Here is a 22,338-nt window from a genome sequence, read left to right as displayed (position 1 = left end):
GCTCGAGTGACGCGCTCGGTGAGTTCGCTAATGGGTATGATCGAGTGGAATCCGGGTCCGTCGTTTGTGATGGGGTCGGCATAGCCCTCTTGTGACATTCCATTGCTCCTTTACCTGCAACCCGGTAGATGCCTAGGTCATTCCGAAGACTAACTCGGGTGGCCTAATGGGCTCCCCTTGATGGAGATTTTGTGGGCTTTGTAAGAAAAATGGACCCTAGGCCCATTTACTTTGGATTTTGGTGTTTGATGACCAACACAACCAAATAGGACTAATAAATTTGCAAGTGTTTATTTTGTAGTCCAACAGGGTGCAAGACATGACTTGGACAAAGGCGACGTGATGATCCGATGATCAACACCTTAAGCAAGACCTTAGGAGCATAAGAAAAGACCCAAGATATCAAGCAAAGTCCAAGCATGAAGATAGGAACCAAGCCATACGCAAGATTGTGAAGAAACGAGCTCACAGAGGCGACCGGACGCTGGAAGCATGACCGGATGCTGGACCGGTGGCTCGGCAGACAGGCGACCGGACGCAAGGACCGGACATTGGCGGCAACCAACCAGACGTAGGAACACAGCGTCCGATCGAGTACAGAAAGGTTCCAGAGCGGCATATCTGTGACCGGACGCGTCCGGTGGCAGGCGACCGGATGCTGGCCAGCGTCCGATCGGCATATTGCTGGCTCAACGGTCAGGACAACCGGACGCATCCGGTCAGGATGATTCAGCGTCTGGTCAGTAGCAGTTTCACGGGAATTCGACCCCAACGGCTACTTTCTCAGTGGGGCTTATAAATACAACCCCCCAACCGGCCATTTGAGAGTAGTGGAGCTGAGGGAACATACCAAGGGTGTTGATACACCATTTTAGTGATCTCCACTTGCATAGTGCTTAGTGTTTCATCAGGTGATTAGCGTAGGTGCTTTGCAAAGTGCTTAGGTTGATTAGACCACCGCTTATGCACTTGCTCTAGGTTTAGGCCTAGTGTTTAGTGAGGTTTGCATACCTCTTGCCACCCCGTGCTTGCGAGCACAAGTGTTGTACATCAGAGGGGCTTGAAGTCTTGCGAGATCACACCAACCGCGTTTGTGGTGTGGCCGCCACTATGTACCAGAGGGAACAAGGCCCACGATGTTTTGGCTGGAAGCTTGATAGTGAAGACGGCGGGGAGCATCCAGGAGAGGCTTGCCGGAAGGCACATCGGAGACCCACTTGCGTGTGGGGAAGGCCCGAGGCTATCCATGGAGTTACCCGACCGGGAGCTTAGCCCTTGCGAGGGATTCCTTGCGAGGGGCTCCAACGAGGACTAGGGGGAAGCTTGCATGCTTCTCGATACCTCGGTCAAAATACCGGAGTGGTCGATGGGAGTTTGCATATCTCTACCTTGCTCTTTAGCTTCCGCATTTACATTGTTTACTTTACTACATTTGTAGTAGAGATAGCAACACACTAGCAAAACCATAGTTGGACATCTAGATAGTTTATCTATTGCATAGGTTTTGCTAGGGTTAGAAAAAGAGGCCATAGTTTTGAGTTAGTATTTTAAGTTACCTAATTCACCCCCCCTTCTTAGGCGTCATGGTTCCTTCAGGCTTGGCAGAGGCTTAGGATCAAACGAGAAGGTTGAGATGACCCTGTCTGCCAAACTAGGCGAGGGCCGCATAGGGCTCATTTGTGTTTTTCTCCCCTGGCTCTGTTTGATGTGGGGTGGCCTCGAGCCCTTTGCGGGCTAGACTTTGAACCCTGGTCGGTCGTTGCTCATATCGAATGAGGCAACTGCCGCTTCGTGACGCAACATGGAGCGTTGTGATGCATTTCGCTGCACGTGCGATGCTTAGTTCCCGAGCCCCTGGGAGGTTTAGGGCCTAAATCATCTAAGGGGCATGGGCGTATGGAATGAATGTGCATATGGATGTATGAAATGATTTATAAAGAAATAGAGGGGGTTGGTAGCGTTACCTTGATGACTCGAGTGATGGGGTTTGGAGAGTTTCAGTTGGAAATGTCTGACCAGGACCCATGCTCATCGTTCATGATGGAGTCGGCATGGCCTACATGGGGCATCCCTTCGCTCCCTCCCTGTCGCTTGGTGTGTTTTTCTGAGCCGTTCGATCGACTTAGGAAGCCCGATGGTCTCTCCTAGCGGAGATCCCATTTTGGGTTTTTCCAAGTCCCGCCTAGGGATGCGGAGAGTCGCCTGTGTGCGGTGGTGCTTTGGTTCTTGTGCCCGGCGTGCGGTGGTGACTAGCGTGCGGTAGTGGTGGGCCATACCCAGGCCATGTCCCATCTAATCAGGAGTCGTTCCATCGGGTAGGGCACGTCTTATCGGTCAGGGCACGTCTCATCTGCATTAAATGGGAAAGAGAGGGTTTTTCGCTCCGTTGTTTCATCTTTCCTAATCGGCACGCCCTCCCCTAACTATTGTACCCTTTTCCTTAAGTAGGAGAAGGGAGAAGGTTTTCGCCCTGTTCTTTCGCCTATTCCTCATCTGCCGCCTCCTTTCCTTTTCCTTCTTGCCGTGAGCGTTCTTCCGAGCCATGGCGGTTTCTAGGAAAGAAAAGGGAGAGAGCAAGGGAGAAGAGAAAAACTCACCAATCCTTCTACGATCCTAGAGCGAAATGTTAGACTAGAGGTCATCCACTATGAGGGAGTCGGTGTTGAAGGCCTTCATCGCAAAGGGGTTTCTGCCACCGAAGGAGGTGGCACACTGGAGGGCTCCCGGGAGGGAGGAGTTCTCGCAACCTCAGCCTGATGAGGTGGTTTCCTTTCTCACCTTCCATGAGCGCGGGTTAGGATACCTCGTGCACTAGTTCCTATGTGGGCTCCTCAATGAGTGGGGTCTAGAGCTGTAGCACCTTAATCCGATGGGGGTGCTGCACATCACCGGCTTCATCACCATCTACGAGTCTTTCCTCGGGATGGAGCCGCACACGGACTTCTTCCGGTGGCTGTTCTCTAGGAGAGCTTTGATAGTGCGGAATCCGGCTGAGGTCGCGCTGGTGGGGGTTTTGTCCTACAGAGGAAACCAAGCACGGGAGGCTCATATCCCGCGTACATCCCCTACGACTCCAATCGGGGCCGGGTGATGGGGACGGAGGAGGTGAGCGCCCGGCTACGCGAGCATGTGGCCCGACAGGTGGAGGAATTCTCCACCCTTGAGAACTTCCATGTCGGTACGTACCTTTTCTATTTTTCGTCGTGTTGGTTTCTTCCTTCAGCCTATTTCTGAGCTTGTCGCCCTTCTTTCAGGGCTGGGCAGAAGGGTGAAGTCACTAGAGTGGGACCTAGAGACAGTCAAGGCGACTTTCAGTCAGAATGTAGAGGAGCTGGCCAAGTCTCGTGAAGAGTGACATGCTCTCGATGGGGAACTTGACTAGATCTGTAACGTCGCCCAGCTTGTCATTTCAGAGGTCTTCGGGTCGACGCCAAGCACTAGTGCGCCCGCCGTCCAACTGGTGGAGGTCCTAGATGCAGTCTAAGATCTTATCACAAGTGGGTTGTTCTACGGAGCATCGGGGGTGTTGACCTCGGTGGCGATGTACCACCTGAACCTAGACTTCACCACTATCTACAGCGGGTACACTGACGACTTGAGCACAGAGGACATCCAAACGCTTGGGGAGAGCTTGCTGCTGCACGCAAGGTTGGTGGCAGAGCAAGTCTCTACGCAGTGGGTGATGGATGTCCGCTGCAAAGACATGGCTAGAAGCATGCATTGGGAGGATGTTGCCTAGCCTGTGGATGGCACAGGGCCTGGGTCGGAGGTGGACATCGCCCCGGCTTCGACCGAGCCGAATGTTGTCCCGCTAGGGAGCGAGCAGCCTGAGCTTTCGCCGATCGCACCGACAGCAGATGCCGCTGAGCCACCCTAATAGCTTGTAAAGTATAAGTTGTTTAGTAGATGTAAAAAGTTTCAGTTTGTGGGGGAACCCCATGTAAACGTTCTCGTGTACTTAATGACTACAGTCGGTTTTGTTTTTTGTGATGGAGTCACTCTGTTCGGGGAAGTTTGTCCCTTTCGTTCCTTAGTTTTCCCTTAGCATAATTTTGTTTTCATTCTTTCTTTCTTATACTTGCCTGTTCGTCCCATAGGCTGCAACCTTGGGAGCCTGGGGCGTGGCCTGCGAGGCTCAGCTGCTCGTAACTGTAGGAAAAGGCGGGGTGCGATTGATCAGAATATTTTAAAGCAAAGCTACGTAAGGCAAATTAAAGGAACGAACTACCCTTTTGTTTGGGTAAGAAGGACCTTCACCATGTGATAGTAAACGAAAAAGAGAGGTAGTAGTGCACCCTCGTGGAGCCCCCGAGCGACCCGGGCCAAAAAGTGTTCGGGTCGGGGTGCTCTTATAGGAGCAAATGCTAAGTAAACAATGGTAAGACTGAAAATTAGGGGAAGAAAAAATGACATAGCTGTTCCAAGCATTCGGTGAGAATGTCATCGTTGTTGTCCTTCAGTTGGTAGGCATCCAATCAGATCACTTCAACCTTCAGTCGTCTGGATCCTTGCCCACTACGCCCCCTTTCTCGGTCGCTGCTTCTTCGCCTTTTTCTTCCTTTGGCTCGTCGGCCTGCCGCAGAAGGCGCTTGAGGAGCTCGTAGTCCTTGTAGAGGTGTTTGATGGGGTAGTCATGGTTGGTGCATGGGCTCTCCATGAGCTCGTGGAAGTGGCCTGGAGGGTCCTACTGGGGTTGCTTGCCCGTGTGATCAGCCATGGCGACCAACGCGGAGTTGGCCAGTCGGCGGGGATCTTTTCTGTTCTTTTTTCCCCTTCTCAATGGAGGGGCCCTCGTCCTGATCCTGGCGCTTGGCCCTGCCTTTGCCTCGGCCTCTATTGGAGCGTGGCAGGAGCGACGCTCGCTGGAGGCATTGGACAAAGTTCCATGGTCTGAGGCCATTAGGGTTGAGACTCCAGTCATCGCTGTGTCCGTCTCGGTTTCAGTGGATCGCCTATTCCTAAGGGTCGTTCGGCTTGGGGAGGCTGTGCAGAAGCATTGCCATGGTGGCAATGTTCTGATTGGCCCGAGCGAACTGTGGGGGGATCGTTCCCCCTATCCATGGTGTTGCGCTAGACCCAACGGGTGTGACCCCGGGTGCCACTCGCTGGTCTATGTGCACAGGGCGCCGTGTGGTGCACCGAGCGCGCTGGCGCAGTCGGTGGCTGGTGCAGCCACTGTTGCCGTGGTTCCTCATTGTGCTCCCGTGCGAGCTCAGGGGTCTCCACATGAGGATCCAGAGGGGCGTGAGTCTGCAAGGACTACATTACCGCTAGTGGCTATCCTGGAGCATCCACAATGGTGCACTCCTAGGATAGACGGTGGCTAAGCGCCACATCACCGATGCTGGAGCCATCACTCTCAACATTGTCATCCATGAGGTTGAGGAAACAAGTGGGAGCATAGCTCGCCATCCCCATGAATTCGGACGTGAGAGGGGGTGGTGCCAGCATCCTTCGGAGTGCCCGGGCGTACGCGTCCATGGGAGACATGAGGCCATAGGGGAACCAGTCGTGTGGCGGTCACGATGGGGACAATGGCGTCCCTCTGGGTAATTGGCGGAAGATAGAAAATAGCAAGTAAATAACAGCATGTAAATTACTCACATCGGGGTTTGAGCAGAGAGTTTGCTCAGAATATATGCCGTGTCATCGAAGTTGTGCATCCCAGAGTCAATAGAGGGAGCCCCTCCGATGGGTGCCAGAACGAGTGCCTCCTCACGGAGGTGTAGTACGCCAAGCCGGTCAACGACGAAGTCTAGGCTTCTGAGGAGGAAGGCCTGGGATGGCTTGAAGACGGGTGGAACCCACGTCCCAATAGGTGGGAGCATGGGAAACTCTAGTGAGCCAAAGCAAATCGTATCGCCAGAGCCCGCCATGGCAAAGGTGGCAGAAAAGTGGGCCATCCAATGACCAAAAAGTGTTGAACGTACAGTGTCCTCCCCACGGACAATGCCAACTATCGGTGCAGAAAGTGACCAACAAGTAAATATTTGTAGTTTTGCCATATGTTGTGATTGGAGGTGGCCTAGCACTCAATGACATAGGATTTATACTAGTTCAGGCAACATGCCCTACGTCCAGTTTGAGTCGGTCGGTGACTTTATTCCTGAGCCTAGGTGCTTGAAGTTTGCAGCGGGGTTACAAATGAAAAGAAGAAAGATGGGGGGTACAAGAGGTATGGCCGGGCTTTGGTCAGAAGGGCCAAGAGTGGTAGGAGCTCCGCTATGAGCTAAGTGTTCAAGCGTGTGCTTGAGGTTCGAACCTGGTAGCTCTATGGTTGTGAACTGGTGAACTTGGTTGATCTAATGAATCTAGATTAACCTTTCTGAATAGGCTTAACCTGAATGTTGGGAGAGAGCACATCCCCTTTTATAGGTGAAGGGGATGACCTTACAAGTGAGAGGGAGAGAGTACGTATGCTTCTAAGTCTTGTTGCCCTCACCGACGGGTACAGGATGATGGTAGACGCCCATAACACTGTTGGATGTCGGATGCATGTGGGAGGCTTCGTCGTTTTGTTCAGGTATGGCAAATGTCGGTACCTGCTATACTGTTGATGCCCAAAGGCATGTGAGGAGTTTCACCATGTTCACTTAGTACGGTAAATGCCGACGCCCACAACACTGTCGATGCCCAGAGGCATGTGGGGGGCCTTACCGTATGGGAGTTAATGGAGCCCACAATACTGTAGAGGAAAATGTCGGCGCCTACAACACTATTTGTGTCAGGGAGGTTGTAGAATACTATTTCTATAGGTGTACAGGGTACAGTTGCTGGTATTGCGGTTTGACTTGTGCGCCTTGCCTTGCCTTCTCTGTCTGTTCCCTAGTCTTTTCTGAGCGGGTGTCCCTGGTCGGTCGGTCCCAATCGGCTCTGGTTGCGCTAGTTGGAGAAGAGCAGTGAGTAGGGCCTTTGCATACCCCAGTTAGAGACATGGGGTTAGAGTCGGAGGTAGTGCTTTGCCAGGCCTTCCGGTCGGAGAGACCGTCCAAAGGCATGCTGGAGACCGAAGCGAGCGCTCCAGTCAGAGAGGTGGGCTAGAGTTGGAAGATGGGTGTCGTTCCTTGTTGGCTAGACCTTTCGGTCAGTGATTGGATTGCCCTTCTGGCCTATCGTTCAGATACTTGGGCCAGCCCATGAGTTGTGTGTTTGTCTGCTTGGGCTGAGCCTTTGTTGGGAAGCCGATCCGCGAGGGACCCTTGGTTTATGAACCCGATAGGGTGGATCTGTCGCTACAGCCGAGGTGCTAATGGAGGGGGGTGGCTATGCTGTCGTGCCTCAAGAGCCAAAAGGGGCGGGTAGATCCACCGCCGTGCCCGAGGTGCTGATGGAGGGGGGTGGCTCTGCCACCGCATCCTAGGACGCAAGGGAAGTGAGTCCCTCTGCTCAGGAGCAGGGGGTGGGCTCAAAACAGCCCCATCCTAATGAGGTGGAGCAGGGACCTAGGGGTTCATCCCCCAAACATATCCACCGCCCAACAGCACCAATGTAAGTCATCAACTCCTCTGTTTTCTCTATTTTTCTCTATTTTTCTCCGCTTTCAGCATGACTTATGCCTTTTGTTTCTTGCAGCATCTTGAGATGGGGCAATGTTTTGGCGCTAGCATCCAATAAGAGTGTCGCCCTTCAGGCGATGTGGCGGCCATCGGCCGACGTCGCACCCATCCCGGGTGGAAGCGGCGCTGGTGCGACTGCATCACTAGCTAGTGAGGCGCCACTCGCGGTGGCATCCGTGCCCTCGGTGGGACAAGCGAGCACCGGGGCTGAGGGAGTGCCCTCGGAGATCACCGAGCAACCGGCGACAGAGGTGATTCTACTACCGACGTCAAAGCGAATGGAGCTACTGCTCACGCTTGTGGTGCCAACTGCAGTGGGCGCGATGCCATCGGTCAAGGCCCCACCGATGCAGGCTAAGGTGGCAGCGACTGTGACAAGCCAGGCGTAGCCGAATGTAGCCGTGGCACTGCCCGAGGAAGCGACATGATCCACGCCATCGGTGGCCCAAGTGACAGCGACCGACGTGGGCCGAACGGTGGGGGACATGCCGAGGGGTCCCCGAATGTTGCGGCGGTGGTGGAGTGGACTAGCGGGGAATCGTCCCTGGCTGTGACATCGGGGGGGGTAGCCATTCGCCCACGTAGGGCGAGCCCCTGCTCCGGTGGATGAACCCGCAAGACCCGACATCGGCACTCTTCGCCCTCAATAATGCTACTGAGAGCATGGAGCGAGAGAGTCTTGATGAGGGGATTGAGGCCGCTAAAAAGCCTTGGACCATGCTAGGGGCACCCTGCGCGAAGTCATCGTTCCCACTGGCGGGGTATTCACTCAACCTTGCCTCTCGCCCTCCTTTTTCTTCATGTATTTTTGTGTTCTGACCATCATCTTTTTTCAGTCCCTTATCGCTCGAAGCTGGGAGAAATCCTAGTTCCTTCATGAGTAGAAGGAGAACTAGGACCGCCTCATCGAAGAGGCCCGTTTACGCTAGGATGTGGCTGCTCAGCTTGCTGCTGCCCAATAGAGGGTGGCCAAGCTAACTCCCTTGGCCGAGGAGGCAGATAGTCTCCGACTGCAGGAGGCCAAGGCCCATTAGCATGAGTTGGAGACCATGAAGGCATTTGAGGCCCTATCGATGAGGGTGCGGCAAGATGAGGAGGAGGCCACCAGAGTTAGGAGGGAGCGGGACCAACTGCTCTAGAGGGACGCTGAGACCCGCTAGTGGATCCTCGACCTTCTGGCTGAGGCTAAGAAGGAGCGGGAGCTGAAGCTAGTTGCCGAAGAGAAGTTCATAGCCCTAGCGCAGAGGGTGAGTTAGGATGCCGAGGTAGTCGCCCGATTGCGTAAGTAGCAAGATGAGCTGCTCTAGACTGTGAGGAGGCTCCGCTCGAAGCATAGCATGGCCTGCGAGGAGCGCGACTAGGCCATTCGAGAGCACGACCAGGCACAATAGAGGATCGACTCCCTCTAGGCCAAGCTCGGAACCATGACAACCCGAAGGCTGGAGGCCGAGGGCATCTCCGCCGGGCTGGCTACAGAGCTCACCGAGGTGAGGAGGAACCTTTAGGTAGAGAGCAATGAGCTCAATCTCCAGAGTGCTACCCTCGGAGTGGTATGTGATGACCTAGAGGTGGTGCAGTCAGAGGGGACCAACTCGCTTGTGGCCCATGCCGTTGATGTCACAGCGTAGGTGCACCTGCTCGAGAGGGATGCTCTTCGCACTGAGGTCACCCAAGCCTTTGCGATTGCTCATTCGCATTACGCAGATAGCATCGACTTGGAGACAATGAGCATTGGTTTTGCACCTGGCTACGAAGCCTCTGAGCTATATGAGATAGAGACGGCGGTGGCTCCTCTTGCGTGGGACCTGGTGGACAGAGTTGAAGACATAGTTCTTCCCCTGAGGGGCTAGTTAGTCAAATAGGTTGGATGAACATTATTATAATCTATGGATAAGTGCCAACCTTTATGTATTGTAAAAACAATTTTGTAACTTCATTTTGTTTGATTGAACTTGTTTTCTTCCCTTTTTGTATGTGTAAAAAGGGGCTCATGCATTCTGACCCTTTCATTCATTAAGACCATAGGGCCCAAGGTGTAAGAGCCGAACTTTGATCATGCTGGTGAGCAAAGACACCGTAGCCACCGAGGAGTAGGCTTTTTGCAGTCCGACCAGGGATGCTCAGTTGTTCATTTCCACAAACCTTGTCGCTATTCTTAGTGTGAGGAAGAGGTCTGATGCGGTGATTGTTTCTAAAAAGGTGTACTTATACCTTCATCAGCCCCTGAGTGAGATCTGACCCTTTGCCATTGCTGGGGTCAGATGTCCCTAAAAATCGAGGAGAGGATAGCAAAACTTAGTAGGAGAAAGCATCTCTTGTATTCGCACGTACCCCCTCCCTAGGATCTTAGCTATTGTTCTATGACCATTCGTTCGGTCTCCTCGCAAGTCCAACCTTCCTCAAGCCCCCGTGCGTAATGGGGATTCAGTTGAGGGTCAGCTCATTTTTGTGACTATCGCCCTATTTGTAGTTTTTGCAACCAGAGGGGTTGAGTTAACATCACTTGCCTCAATGGCTCGAGTGATGCGCTCGGTGAGCTCGCTAATGGGCATGTTTGAATGGAATCTGGTTCTATCGCTTGTGACAGGGTCGGCAAAGCCCTTGTGTGGCATTCCATTGCTCCTTAACCCGCCTTCCAAAAGATTCTCCCTCAATGGGGATTCTATGGGCTTGGCTAGAAGTTAGGATCGAACGAGATGGTTGAGTTGACCTTGTCTGCTTCTAGGCGGGATGGGCAAAGGCCACTAGGGCTCATCTGCATTTCCCCCTGGCTTTTGTTCGACGCGAGACAGCCTTGGGCCCTTCGTGAGCTGACCTTCGAACCTCGGTCTCTCGATATAGGATTGGGTAGCTCGAGCCCCCAAGCCCCATGGGGTTTGGTAGGGATCGGCCGTGTTTCATGCGTCACCCCATCCTCGGTTTCAACAACTGGAGGGGCTGAGCTAACGACACTTGCCTCGATGGCTTGAGTGTCGTGCTTGGTGAGCTCGCTAACGGGCATGTTTGAGTGGAATCTGGGTCCGTCATCCACTGATGGGGTCGGCAGAGCCCTCATGTGGCATTTCACTACTTCTTAACCCACCTCCCGATAGATGCCCGAGCTGTTCGATAGGCTTGTATGGCCCGTTGTCCTCTCCTCAATGGAGATTCTGTGGGCTTGGCTTGAGGTTAGAATTGAATGAGAAAGGTCGAGATGTTCCTGTTTGCTTCTGAGCGAGGTCGGGCAAGGCCACTGGGGCTCATCTTGGTTTTTCTCCCCTGGCTCTATTTGACATGAGGCGCCTCGAGCCCTTCGTGGGCCGGCCTTTGAACCTCGGTCGGTCACCTCTCATATCGAATGAGACGACTATCGCTTCGTGACATGATGCGAAGCGTTGTGATGCAGAAATTGCATATCAATGCTTGGATGCATGAGATGAATGTATGAATGAAAATGGATGAATGAATGATCATATAAAGAAATAGCGAGGGTCAGTAATGTTACCTCGATGGCACGGGTGGCGGGTACTGGGAGTTCTTACCAGATATGTTCGTGCGGGGTTTAGGTCCGATGTTCTAAATCGGGCCCATCCTTGTGATGGCTGAGATCTTCTCTGGGTTGGCTTCGATGCCACGCTTAGAGACGATGAAACCAAGCAGCATGTCCCTTGGGACCCCAAAAATGCACTTCTCGGGATTGAGTTTCATGCCGTTTGCTCAGAGTTTTGCAAAGGTCTGCTCAAGATCGGCTATGAGGTGGTCAGCCCATTTGGATTTGACCACGATGTCATCAATGTAGGCCTCAACGGTCCACCCGATGAGGTCCCCAAAACACTTGAGCATACAACGCTGGTATGTAGCCCCAACGTTCTTCAGACCAAACGGCATTATGACGTATCAGAACGATCCAAAGGGGGTGATAAAAGATGTCAGGAGTTGGTCAGACTCTTTCATCGCTATTTGATGGTACCCTGGAGTACGCATCAAGGAACTAGAGGGTTTTGCACCCCGAGGTAGAGTCAACTATTTGGTCTATGCGTGGCAAAGGAAATGGATCCTTTGGTCATGCTTTGTTGAGACCCCTATAGTCAACACACATCCTCCATTTCCCACTCTTCTTTCATAGAAGAACGGGATTGGCTAACCACTCTAGGTGGTACACTTCCTTGATGAATCCGACCACCAAAAGTTTTGCGATTTCCTCACCGATGGTCCTACGTTTCCCCTCATCGAAGCGACGCAGGCGTTGTTTCACCGGTTTGGAGCCTAGGTGGATCTTCATAACATGCCTGGTGACTTCCCTCGAAATGCCTATGTCTGAGGGTTTCCACGCAAAGATGTCTATGTTGGCACGGAGAAAGCTGATGAGCGCGCTTTCCTATTCGGAGGAAAGCATGGTACCAATGCGCACCATTTTGCCCTCGGTGCTCCCGAGGTCTATGAAGACCTCCTTAGAGCCTTCCGCTGGCTCGAAGGACTCGGTTGACCGCTTGGGGTTAGGTGCCTCTTTTAGCGACCTCCTGCTTAAGGGTCGCGAGCTCTCTAGAGGCGACGATTGCTGCGGCATGATCGCAGCACTCGACTTCGCACTCATAGGCATGCTGAAAGGAGGTGCCGACGGTGATGACCCCACCTAGGCCCGATATCTTTAGCTTGAGGTAGGTGTAGTTGGGGATGGCCATGAACTTCATGTAACATGGTCATCCTAGGATGGCGTGGTAGGTTCCATGGAACCCAACCACTTTGAAGGTGAGGGTCTCCATCCGATAGTTGGATGGACCCCCTAAGGTGATGGGCAAATCAACCTACCCAAGTGGCATGGCCTGCTTTCTAGGCACGACACCATGAAAAGGTGCTTTGGTCGGCTAGACGCGCGCTCGATCGATGCCCATGGCATCGAGCGTCTCGGCATACATGATCTTGAGGCTACTGTCCCCATCCATTAGTACCTTGGTGAGGCGCTTCATACCGACGATTGGGTCAACCACAAGCAGATATCTCCCTAGTTGTGGGACGCTCTCCGGGTGATCAGTCCGATCAAAGGTTATGGTGGACTTCGACCACCGGAGGAAGGCAGGCATGGCTGGTTCGGTCGTATAGACCTCACAGCGTGCGACCTTCTAGTGGTGCTTGGAGTCATAGGCCACCGACCCTTCGAAGATCATGAGGCAGCCATCCAGTGTTGGAAAGCCACCGCCTTTCCCCTTGGCATCATCCGTGGTCGGGTCAGGGTCCTTCCCATGCTCCCCTTTATTCGAGCCTCCGGACAAGAACCACCTCATGAGGCCGTAGTCCTTGTATAGATGATTAACCAGAAAGGCATGGTTTGGGTATGGTCCCTCGAGCAGTTTCTCAAAGTGGTTCAGAGTGCCCTCCACGGGCTTCCGACCACCCCTGCGGTCTGTAGTGGCCACGAGAGAGCCATCGCGCCGCTGCTTGTTCTTCTTCTTAGCGGGACAATTGGAGGCGCCTTCGTCGGTGTCCTTGTCCTATCTCACCTTGCCATTGAGGCGGTCGAAGATCGCTCCAACTGCTTCTTTGCCCAAGGCATGGCTGGTAGTGATGTCTAGGAGTTCCTTTGTGGTTTGTGGGCCCTTGCATCCCAGCTTGTGAACCAGAGACTCATAGGTGGTCCCAGACAAGAAAGCTCCTATAACGTCAGTGTCGGCGACGTTAGGTAGCTCGTTGCACTGTTGGGAGAAATGTTGGATGTACCCATGGAGGGTCTCACCGGCCTTCTATCGGTAGTTCTTGAGGTCCCACGGGTTTCTAGGGCGCTTGTATGTGCCCTAGAAGTTCCCCACGAAGATCTCCTTCAAGTCTGCCCAACTCTGGATTCTATTGGATGGCAGGTGTTCTAACCATGTTCGTGCCGAATTGGCCAAGAACAGTGGAAGGTTGCAGATAATGAAATCATCATTATTCGCACCACCGGCTTGGCAAGCAAGTCGATAATCCTCGAGCCATAGTCTGGGGTTCATTTACCCAGAGTACTTCGGGATGATAGTTGGTGGTCGGTACCTTGGTAGGAAGTCAGCATCGAGGATGTGTCGGCCAAAGGCCTAAGGCCTCGGCCGGCCAAGGCTCGGGCTTGGGTCCTCACCACTATTGTAGCATCTGCCACGGTAAGGGTGATAGCCACGGCTAGTTCCCTCTCTTGAGTCATCGTAAGTACACCTACGGGCGTCGAGGGTGTTGCGTGTGTCATGGTTGCGGCCGAGACGCTGGTGCACAGGGACCATGGTGCGCTGCCTACCTCCTTGTGGCTCCTGGTGGACTGACGCGTCCCTGCTAGAGTGCTCCAAGGGTGTGCGCTGGCTGGTGTTGAGCTCGTATCACCGAGACAACGAGCTCTCTGTCTACTGTGCCATCACACGCTCGAGCAGCGTGTGAATCTCGTGGTGAGCCCGACGATCCTTGGGCATCACGACCTTAGGAAGACCATGGAGCAGAGCCGCTGCAGCAGTGATGTTTTGGCTTGCCTAGACGAAGCAAGGGAGGGCTTCATCATCAGCGATGATCCTCCGGTTCACGTCGCGGGCCATGGCGCGTGCACACCCACCATTTCCACAGCGCTCGATCTCCTGATCGAGCTCTGCGCATTCCTGCTTGAGCTGGAGTCACGCTTCCTCGATCTCTCAATGTCGGGCTTTTAGCTGCTCCACCCGCATGCGAGGTGGGGCACTTGTCTCCTCCTAGGCCTCGTTGTCGAGGTCATTCGTCAGGGTAGCCTCTTCCTCGTGGATGCTTTCGACGTGTCCCTCGGGGGTACCTATCATGAAGCATTCATGAGAGGGGTGATGGCTTCCCCTGCTGTAGTCAGATCCAGAGAGCGACTCTGGCTCCTCTGCGAGGAGGTCGTGGAAAGATTCCATGACGTGTTCAATCACCCCCACGAATTCATCGTTCGTGGGAGGTGGAATCATGCGTTGTGCCACAAGGTGGCTAACGGTCTTTGCGGCATTGCAGAGACCGAATGGAAGCACTGTCGAGGCGCTCCGAGTGAGGTGTTCTAGAGAGAGGGGTTCCCCTCCGGTGAGCCACGCCATGTCGTTGGCATAAGAGAAGGTGAGGCATCATAGGTCCTCCCGGGACGGCTAGGGTCCTAGGGAGACGCCGAGCTGGCGCTCAAGCCTCCCGTAGTCAAGGCCGATGGAGGCGAGAAGTTAGATGATGGTGTGAGCCAATGCCAACTCTCCTCCCACCGTGATGATGAAGTCCAGGTCCCCAAAGTGCATGTGTGCACCTGGGACCCAGCTGATGCCGTGACAAGCCATCTGTGGCCTGATGTTAATGTCGGGACGCGCAAAGTCCCCTACCTAGCGCGCCAACTATCGGGGTTTCAAGTAAACATCAACGAGTAAATTTGTGTTACTGCGCATCTGGCCCGGATGGTTTGCTAAAAAGACACAAGGTTTATACTAGTTCGAGCAGAATATCCCTACGTCCAGTTCATGGCTGCTGCTCATGTTATTAGCACTGAAAAGTTCATAGTAGGGGTTACAAACGGGCGAGAGGGGGACATGTCCCAAGTCTCTGATGAAAAGGTCGAATGGGTGCTGAGAGCTTGGTTGCTGCTCAGCTATGTGTGATGTGATGCATGGTGTCTTGAATCAATCCCCTTAGTGGGGTTCCCTGTCTTCCCTTTTATAGGCCAAGGGAGAGTAGGGATTACAGATGGGATAAAAGAGGAAAACTAGAGGCAAAGGAGGTCCTTCAAAGATGCCGGGTCTTCCTTTTCCTCTATGCGGGCCCCACTGACATGGTAGGCGGTGCCAGGGATAACTCCACGCCAGGGTTCATATTCGCTGATCCTGATAGGGCCGCGCTGGGCGTCTGTCCGTTGATGATGCCAAGTCCTGGCATTGTCAGCAAGTTATCACGTCCCATCCCGCTCCGGTGGGCGGCGTGGCAGACCAGGGTGCTGATCCGCGGCCATACAGGGAGCACATGGCGTAGTGACCGTACGTCCGTTACTGTAGGTGACGCGAGTTTCCTCCTGGACCATAGTGGTTGTCGTGAGCTTCCGTTAGGATCTGTGCTTGAGGGCAGATGGCGGCGCCCACAACACTGTAAGACAAATATCGGCGCCTACAACACTGTTTGGGCTCTATCATGCCTGGAAGGTCTCAAAGCGCCCTTCTTGTCATATCATGACGGTACTTTCCTGCAAGCGTGCAGGGTATGGTCCTCGGTATTGCGGTTGACTTGAGTGCCCTGCCTTATCTACGCGCGTCGTTAGGAAGGAGTTGCGCGCAGACGTCGGGCGAGGCGGAGCCATCCCTCGGGGGTCAGGCGAGGCGAAGCCAGTCCTCAAACGTCGGGCGAGGCGAAGCCATCCTTCAGACGTCAGGCGAGGCGAAGCCATCCTTCAGACATCGGGCGAGGCGGAGCCAGCCGCTAGACGTTGGGCGAGGCGGATCCAGCCCTTAGACGTCGGGCGAGGCGGAGCCAGCCCCTAGACATCGGACGAGGAGGAGCCAGCCCTCAGACATCGGGCGAGGCGGAGCCAACCCTCAGACGTCGGGCGAGGCGGAGTCAGCCCTCAGACGTCGGGCTGAGACGTTCCCAACCCTCAGGGGTCGGTCGATCGGACGAAACGGAGCCTGCGGCCTTGGTGGTTTGGACGAGGCGGGGCCCCGGAGAAATGTAGTCGTGTTCTTGATCGCTCTGATGAATTAGCGTTGATGGGTATCAGCTTCTCCTCTTCGGGTACTCTACTATTGGTCCCCGATACATATATTTAAGTATATGTAAATATATTTATTATTGTAGATGAAGAAACATATATGTATTTTTTGGAGCACTGGAAAGAAATTATGCACACATATATTTGAGTATGTATGTATATACATATATATTTATTATTGTAGATAAGAAACATATATGTATTTTTTTGAGCGAGCACCGGAAAGACGTAGACGGTAGCTTTACATTACGTACGTGCACATAAATTTACTGCTACGAAGGCACGTGTGATGTGTGCATCTTATCCATACTATTATATTATCACCCCAAGAGTAGTATATAATCTTAGGGCTGAGATTGACAAAGCCACCTCAAGTGTTTCGCTTTTGACGCGCATGCCTACCGCTGAAAGGAAGTAAATTCGAATACGAGCACTTGTGCTGAGTTATTACTAGAGATCAAACTCAGTGGGTAGGTTTCATCGAAAACAACCAATGAACCATCTAAGGTACACTCAATTCTCGCAAAAACAATATATGTCAGTCTTGGATGTTTAATTTGCTATTAGGTAATGCTTTTAACTAGATGTATATGTACAGTGGCGGAGCCTCGTAGAGGCAAGAAAAGATTGTGAATCTCTAAAATCTGATTGTGATTGAAGAGAAAGGAGAAAAGGCTAGACATAATTGTGACTGTGACTGTGATTGCAAAAAAAAAAAAAAAAAGGCAGAGTACTGGAAGCAAATGTATGCATGCCTGGCATTGCCGGTAGCTAATATTAGCTTCTGAAAATTGCTCCCTCTAATTTCAGATTCACCCTCCGCGCGCCACTGGATGTATATATGCAATAAGTCGTCATTATATATATGTATGTATACGTGTATCAGGAGTATTAGAGAGACACGAGCTCTAGTGGCTTCCACGTCGATATGCATGCATGGAAACGTGCATCAGTGGAGGATGCGTTGGTATTTCCACTAGGGGAGCCGCCCGAGAGTCCACCAGTCCAGTCCATTGGAGCGCATTTGGGACGCGGCGAACATAAATATGTAGCTCATGAAATATGCGATGCGCCTGTATCTGGATAGATGAATATACAGTACTTAGATGGCTGGCCACATGACGGCGTGAAAGGTTAAGTTAAAATGGCAACACATTATATCGGCGCTCAAGAGTTAAAGGCAAACACAATATGGCTGGGACGATGGAGAGACACGTATGTGCAACTAACTCCACTCCACCCATGTTGTTACCGAGGTGCTAGCGCCCGGCCGTCCGGACACCCGCACAGCCTGACCCAGTACGTTGATTTTTCCCGCCACTACCGGACAGAGCATCTTTGCCGAGGGCCTGAGGATTTGCCGAGAGAAAATGCTCGGGCACTTGGCAAAGAGTCTTTGCCGAGGGCCTAACCCTCGGCACGCGCATCTCATCCCGTCGCAGCGCCCACTTGTCTGAGGACTTGCCTCACCCCACACCCGCGCCCCGCCCCTACCGCTGGCCCCGAGCGTGCCCCGTCCGCCGGCCCCCAGCTCGTCGCGCCCCACTCCCAGGTGCCCGCGCCGTGCCACCATCACTCCCCGCGCGCCCTGATTCTCTGAAGAGCATGAAAGATGTGCAACATGAAACACTTCAATGCAACATAAGTATGTAACAGATGAAACATCTAAAACATACACTTACAACACATGTGTGAAACATATACAACATCCAAAATAAAACATTTGCAACTTGCAACATGAAAACACTTACTGCAACATAAGACTGATACAGTTGAAACATTTGGAACATATAGCTGCAACATATGTGTGAAACATATGCAACATCCCGATTAGAACACTTTCAACATACGTCTGGAACAGATGAAATATTTTGAACAAATCTCTAAAACACTTACAATATGCCTCTAAAACACTTGCAACATGTGCAACATCCTCCGATATACTTTTGCAACATCCATATGAAACAATTGCAACATACCTCTGAAACGTCTAAAACACTTGAAACATATGCTTGCAACATGCGCTTTAATCGCAACATCTCCTTGCTGAGGTCGTGCATCACGACGGCCATGGCTTCAACAGCGACCACAACCTTCTGGTGGGGAACGGCGGCGTCAGCAGCACCTCAGCGCACGCGGGGGACGGGGTACGGCGCACTTGAGCGGGTGCGGCAGGGGATGGAGCCCGGCGCGATGATGGAGGGGCGCAACGTGGGATGAAGCTATCGCTGGATAGGGGAGCCACGCGGCGCCAGATGGGGTGCGTAACGGAAAAGACGGCTGCAGCAAGCACATGCGCAAAGCAGCACGCGATGGGGAGATATTTTTTAGAGAAGAGATGGGAGACGCAGAGAGTAAGCAAGCCTGTTGGACCGGTACACGTAGGCCTGGAAAGCCACGTCCAGACGGATGGACGTCCGCTCCTGAGCATTACCGATGTTGTTAGGTCGGGTTAATCTCTTGCCCAACGAGCATCTCCACTAGTTTGGTGAAGTCACTTCTAATCTAAATTATTTTTTAGCACAAAAAATGTAACCCTTCTCCAACAGCTATATATATATATATATATATATATATATATATATATATATATATATATATATATATATATATATATATATATATCCCCTAACTCCCAATCTATCCACGCAAATAACTGCTAGCTACTCCCTTTCATGGGGGCGCTTTTTTTTCTTGACACTCCGTCATCCCCGACCTTCACTGAAATTGAATATCCGATCAATATTTTGATTCTTTTTTTAGAAGTTCTAGGTGTGGATGCTGGTGATGCCTGGCTGTGGGGGTGACTAGCGGCAGCGGCGGTGTATCGAGCAAAAATCTTCAAGTGGATATACCTTTTGGTTTTTAGCTGTAAATTATAAAAAAATGTTGGTGATAGTTTTTTTTTGTTTCCATTATGTATTAGAAAGGTTGCAAAACCATATTTTCAGGATTATTTTTTGGTATTATTGATATGCTCTTACAGACGAATCCAAGAATCACTATTAGAAAACAGACCTTTTGTTTCGACACCATTTTCGGAGTTACTCCCGGCATTTTTTGAACCCGGGAGTGAAGGAGATTAATCCCTGCTAACCCTCGAGCCGGGAGTAAAGGTCGCTGCCCAGCGCTGCTGGCTCGGCAGGTAAACCTTTAGTCCCGGTTAGAGGCTATAACCGGGACTAAAGATCGACATTTAGTCCCGGCTAGAGCTACTAACCGGGACTAAATGTTTAGTCTCGGCTGGAGGCTTTAGACGAGAATAAATATTGCTCTTTGTTCCTGGTTATAACCTCTAACCGGGAATAAAGCTTCCGCCAGTAGTCATTAAAAAACAAATAGTTTTAGTTTATTAGTTTCATTTATATTCTTTTCTTAAGTATACTTTGATTTTTAGAGTCTTTTGTTAAAAAAATAGTTTTAGATTTTAGGGGAAAAATATAATTTTCACACATAAGTTTTTAAGTTTTATTTTACCGTATTTCGACGCAAAATTCTAGTGTTTTCAATCTATAATTCACCGTATTTCGTCTCACGCGGCACAAAGAAAAATATAATAATAAAAATAATTATCAGAAAAACCTAACATCTTGTGTGGGCCCATATTTTGGGGGTAAATGACTGCCAAAAAAATTTCAAGCCATTTCGACATAGGCGGAGTCGACGTGCTTCATAGAGATATATAGAACCTTTCGTCAAACCCTATCTATACACCTAAGTTCTCTGGGATTCTGAGGTCCATGTGCTTTCTAGTGTCGGATTAGTCTCAAACTTTTTCTCAAGACTGCAAATGCCCTATGTGAAGCCACCACCAAGTTCGAGATTTTTCTGAGCTGGTTTGGTGCTTTTTGCACTTTAATTAAATTTCCGTGCGAATTCATCGATTAATTATACGTTGAACTGAGTCCACCCCCGAAAAGATCCGGAATGGTGCCAAACTTTGCCAAATGGTCTCTTGTGCCCTAGGAGACAAATATTTGTGGAGGTTGATGCAAAATTATATTGTTTTGAATATGTAATTCGCCGTATTTCATCTCACGCGGCACAAAGAAAAATGTAATAATAAAAATAATTATCAGAAAAACCTAAGATTTTGTGTGGGGCCATATTTTGGGTGTAAATGACTGCCAAAAGAATTTTAAGCCATTTCGACATAGGCGGAGTTGACGTGCTTCACAGAGGTATATAGAACCTTTCGTCGAACTCTATCTATACACCTAGGTTCCCTGGGATTCTAAGGTCCTATATGCTTTCTAGTGCTGGATTGGGCTGAAACTTTTTCTCAAGACTTCAAATGCCTTATGTATAGCCACCACCAAGTTCGAGATTTTTCTGAGCTGGTTTGGTGTATTTTGCACTTTAATTGAATTTCCGTACAAATTCACCGGTTAATTATACGTTGAACTGGGTCCACCACCTAAATGATCCGGAATGGTGCCAAACTTTGCCAAATGGTCTCTTGTGCCCTAGGAGACAAATATTTGTGGAGGTTAATGCAAAATTATATTGTTTTGAATATGTAATTCACCGTATTTCGTCTCACGCGGCACAAAGAAAAATGTAATAATAAAAATATTTATCAAAAAAATCTAAGATCTTGTGTGGGGCCATATTTTGGGTGTAAATGACTGCCAAAAAAATTTTAAGCCATTTCAACATAGGCGGAGTCGACGTGCTTCACAGAGGTATATAGAACCTTTCATCGAACCCTATCTATACAACCCTATCTATACACCTAGGTTCTTTGGGATTCTGAGGTCCATGTGCTTTCTAGTGTCGGATTGGGCTAGAATTTTTTCTCAAGACTTCAAATGCCTTATGTATAGCCACCACCAAGTTCAAGATTTTTCTGAGCTGGTTTGGTGCTTTTTGCACTTTAATTGAATTTCCGCGCGAATTCACCGATTAATTATACGTTGAACTGGGTCCACCCCCTAAATGATCCGGAATGGTGCCAAACTTTGCCCAATGGTCTATTGTGCCATAGGAGACAAATATTTGAGGAGGTTGATGCAAAATTATATTGTTTTCAATATGTAATTCACCGTATTTCGTCTCACGTGGGACAAAGAAAAATGTAATAATAAAAATAATTATCAAAAAAATCTAAGATCTTGTGTGGGGCCATATTTTAGGTGTAAATGACTGCCAAAAAAATTTCAAGCCATTTTGACATAGGCAGAGTCGACGTGCTTCATAGAGGTATATAGAACCTTTCGTCGAACCCTATCTATACATCTCGGTTCTCTGGGACTTTGAAGTCCATTTGCTTTCCAGTGCTGGATTGGTCTCAAACTTTTTCTCAAGACTACAAATGCCCTATGTGTAGCCACCACCAAGTTTGAGATTTTTCTAAGGTGGTTTGGTACTTTTTTAACTTTAATTGAATTTGTGCCCGAACTCACCGATTAATTATACAATGATTAATGAAGAACCTAAAGATTTACGTTACAATTACGTGAAAACAAATTTCCTGTCGAAAACCAATAAATTTAATAATTTCAATTAAAGTCTATTTTTGCATTAACGAAAATAGTGAGTATTAGTTGCATTATGTTCAACATTTATAATAAAAACACAATAGTTTAGGTCACATATTTTTTTTGTGTGCGGTAAATGAAAATAAAGTTTATTACTTTTTCTAAAAAAATTTATGCCTAGTATTGAATTTACTGCGCAAATATATAAAATAAACTGATCTGCTTAAAAGTTGACGGGAAATGAAAATATAGCCCACCTTTAGTCTCGGCTCCTGCCACCAGCTGGGACTAAAGGTGGGCTGCATTTGACGGTCCACCAAAAAATCCTTTAGTCTCGGCTCCTTTCAACAGCCGGGACTAAAGGTCCCCCCTTTAGTCCCGGGCGGTGGATGAAGCCAGGACTAAAGGTGCTTTAGTCCCGGGCGGTGGATGGAGCCGGGACTAAAGGTCCCCCCTTTAGTTCCGGCTGATGGCAGGAGCCGGTACTAAAGGTGCTTTAGTCCCAGGCGGTGGATGGAGCCGGGACTAAAGGTCCCTCTCGTATAAACCGCCGCCTCCCTTCTCTCTTCCTCCTCATCGATCGTCTTCGTCTTCAGCGCATCCCTAGAGCTCCGCCGCTGTCGATTCGCCTCCC

The sequence above is a fragment of the Miscanthus floridulus genome, chromosome 15 (assembly GCF_019320115.1).
Source record: "Miscanthus floridulus cultivar M001 chromosome 15, ASM1932011v1, whole genome shotgun sequence".
Lineage (NCBI taxonomy): Eukaryota > Viridiplantae > Streptophyta > Magnoliopsida > Poales > Poaceae > Miscanthus > Miscanthus floridulus.
The sequence above is the reverse complement of the archived record's forward strand: the minus strand, read 5'-3'. Positions refer to the sequence as shown.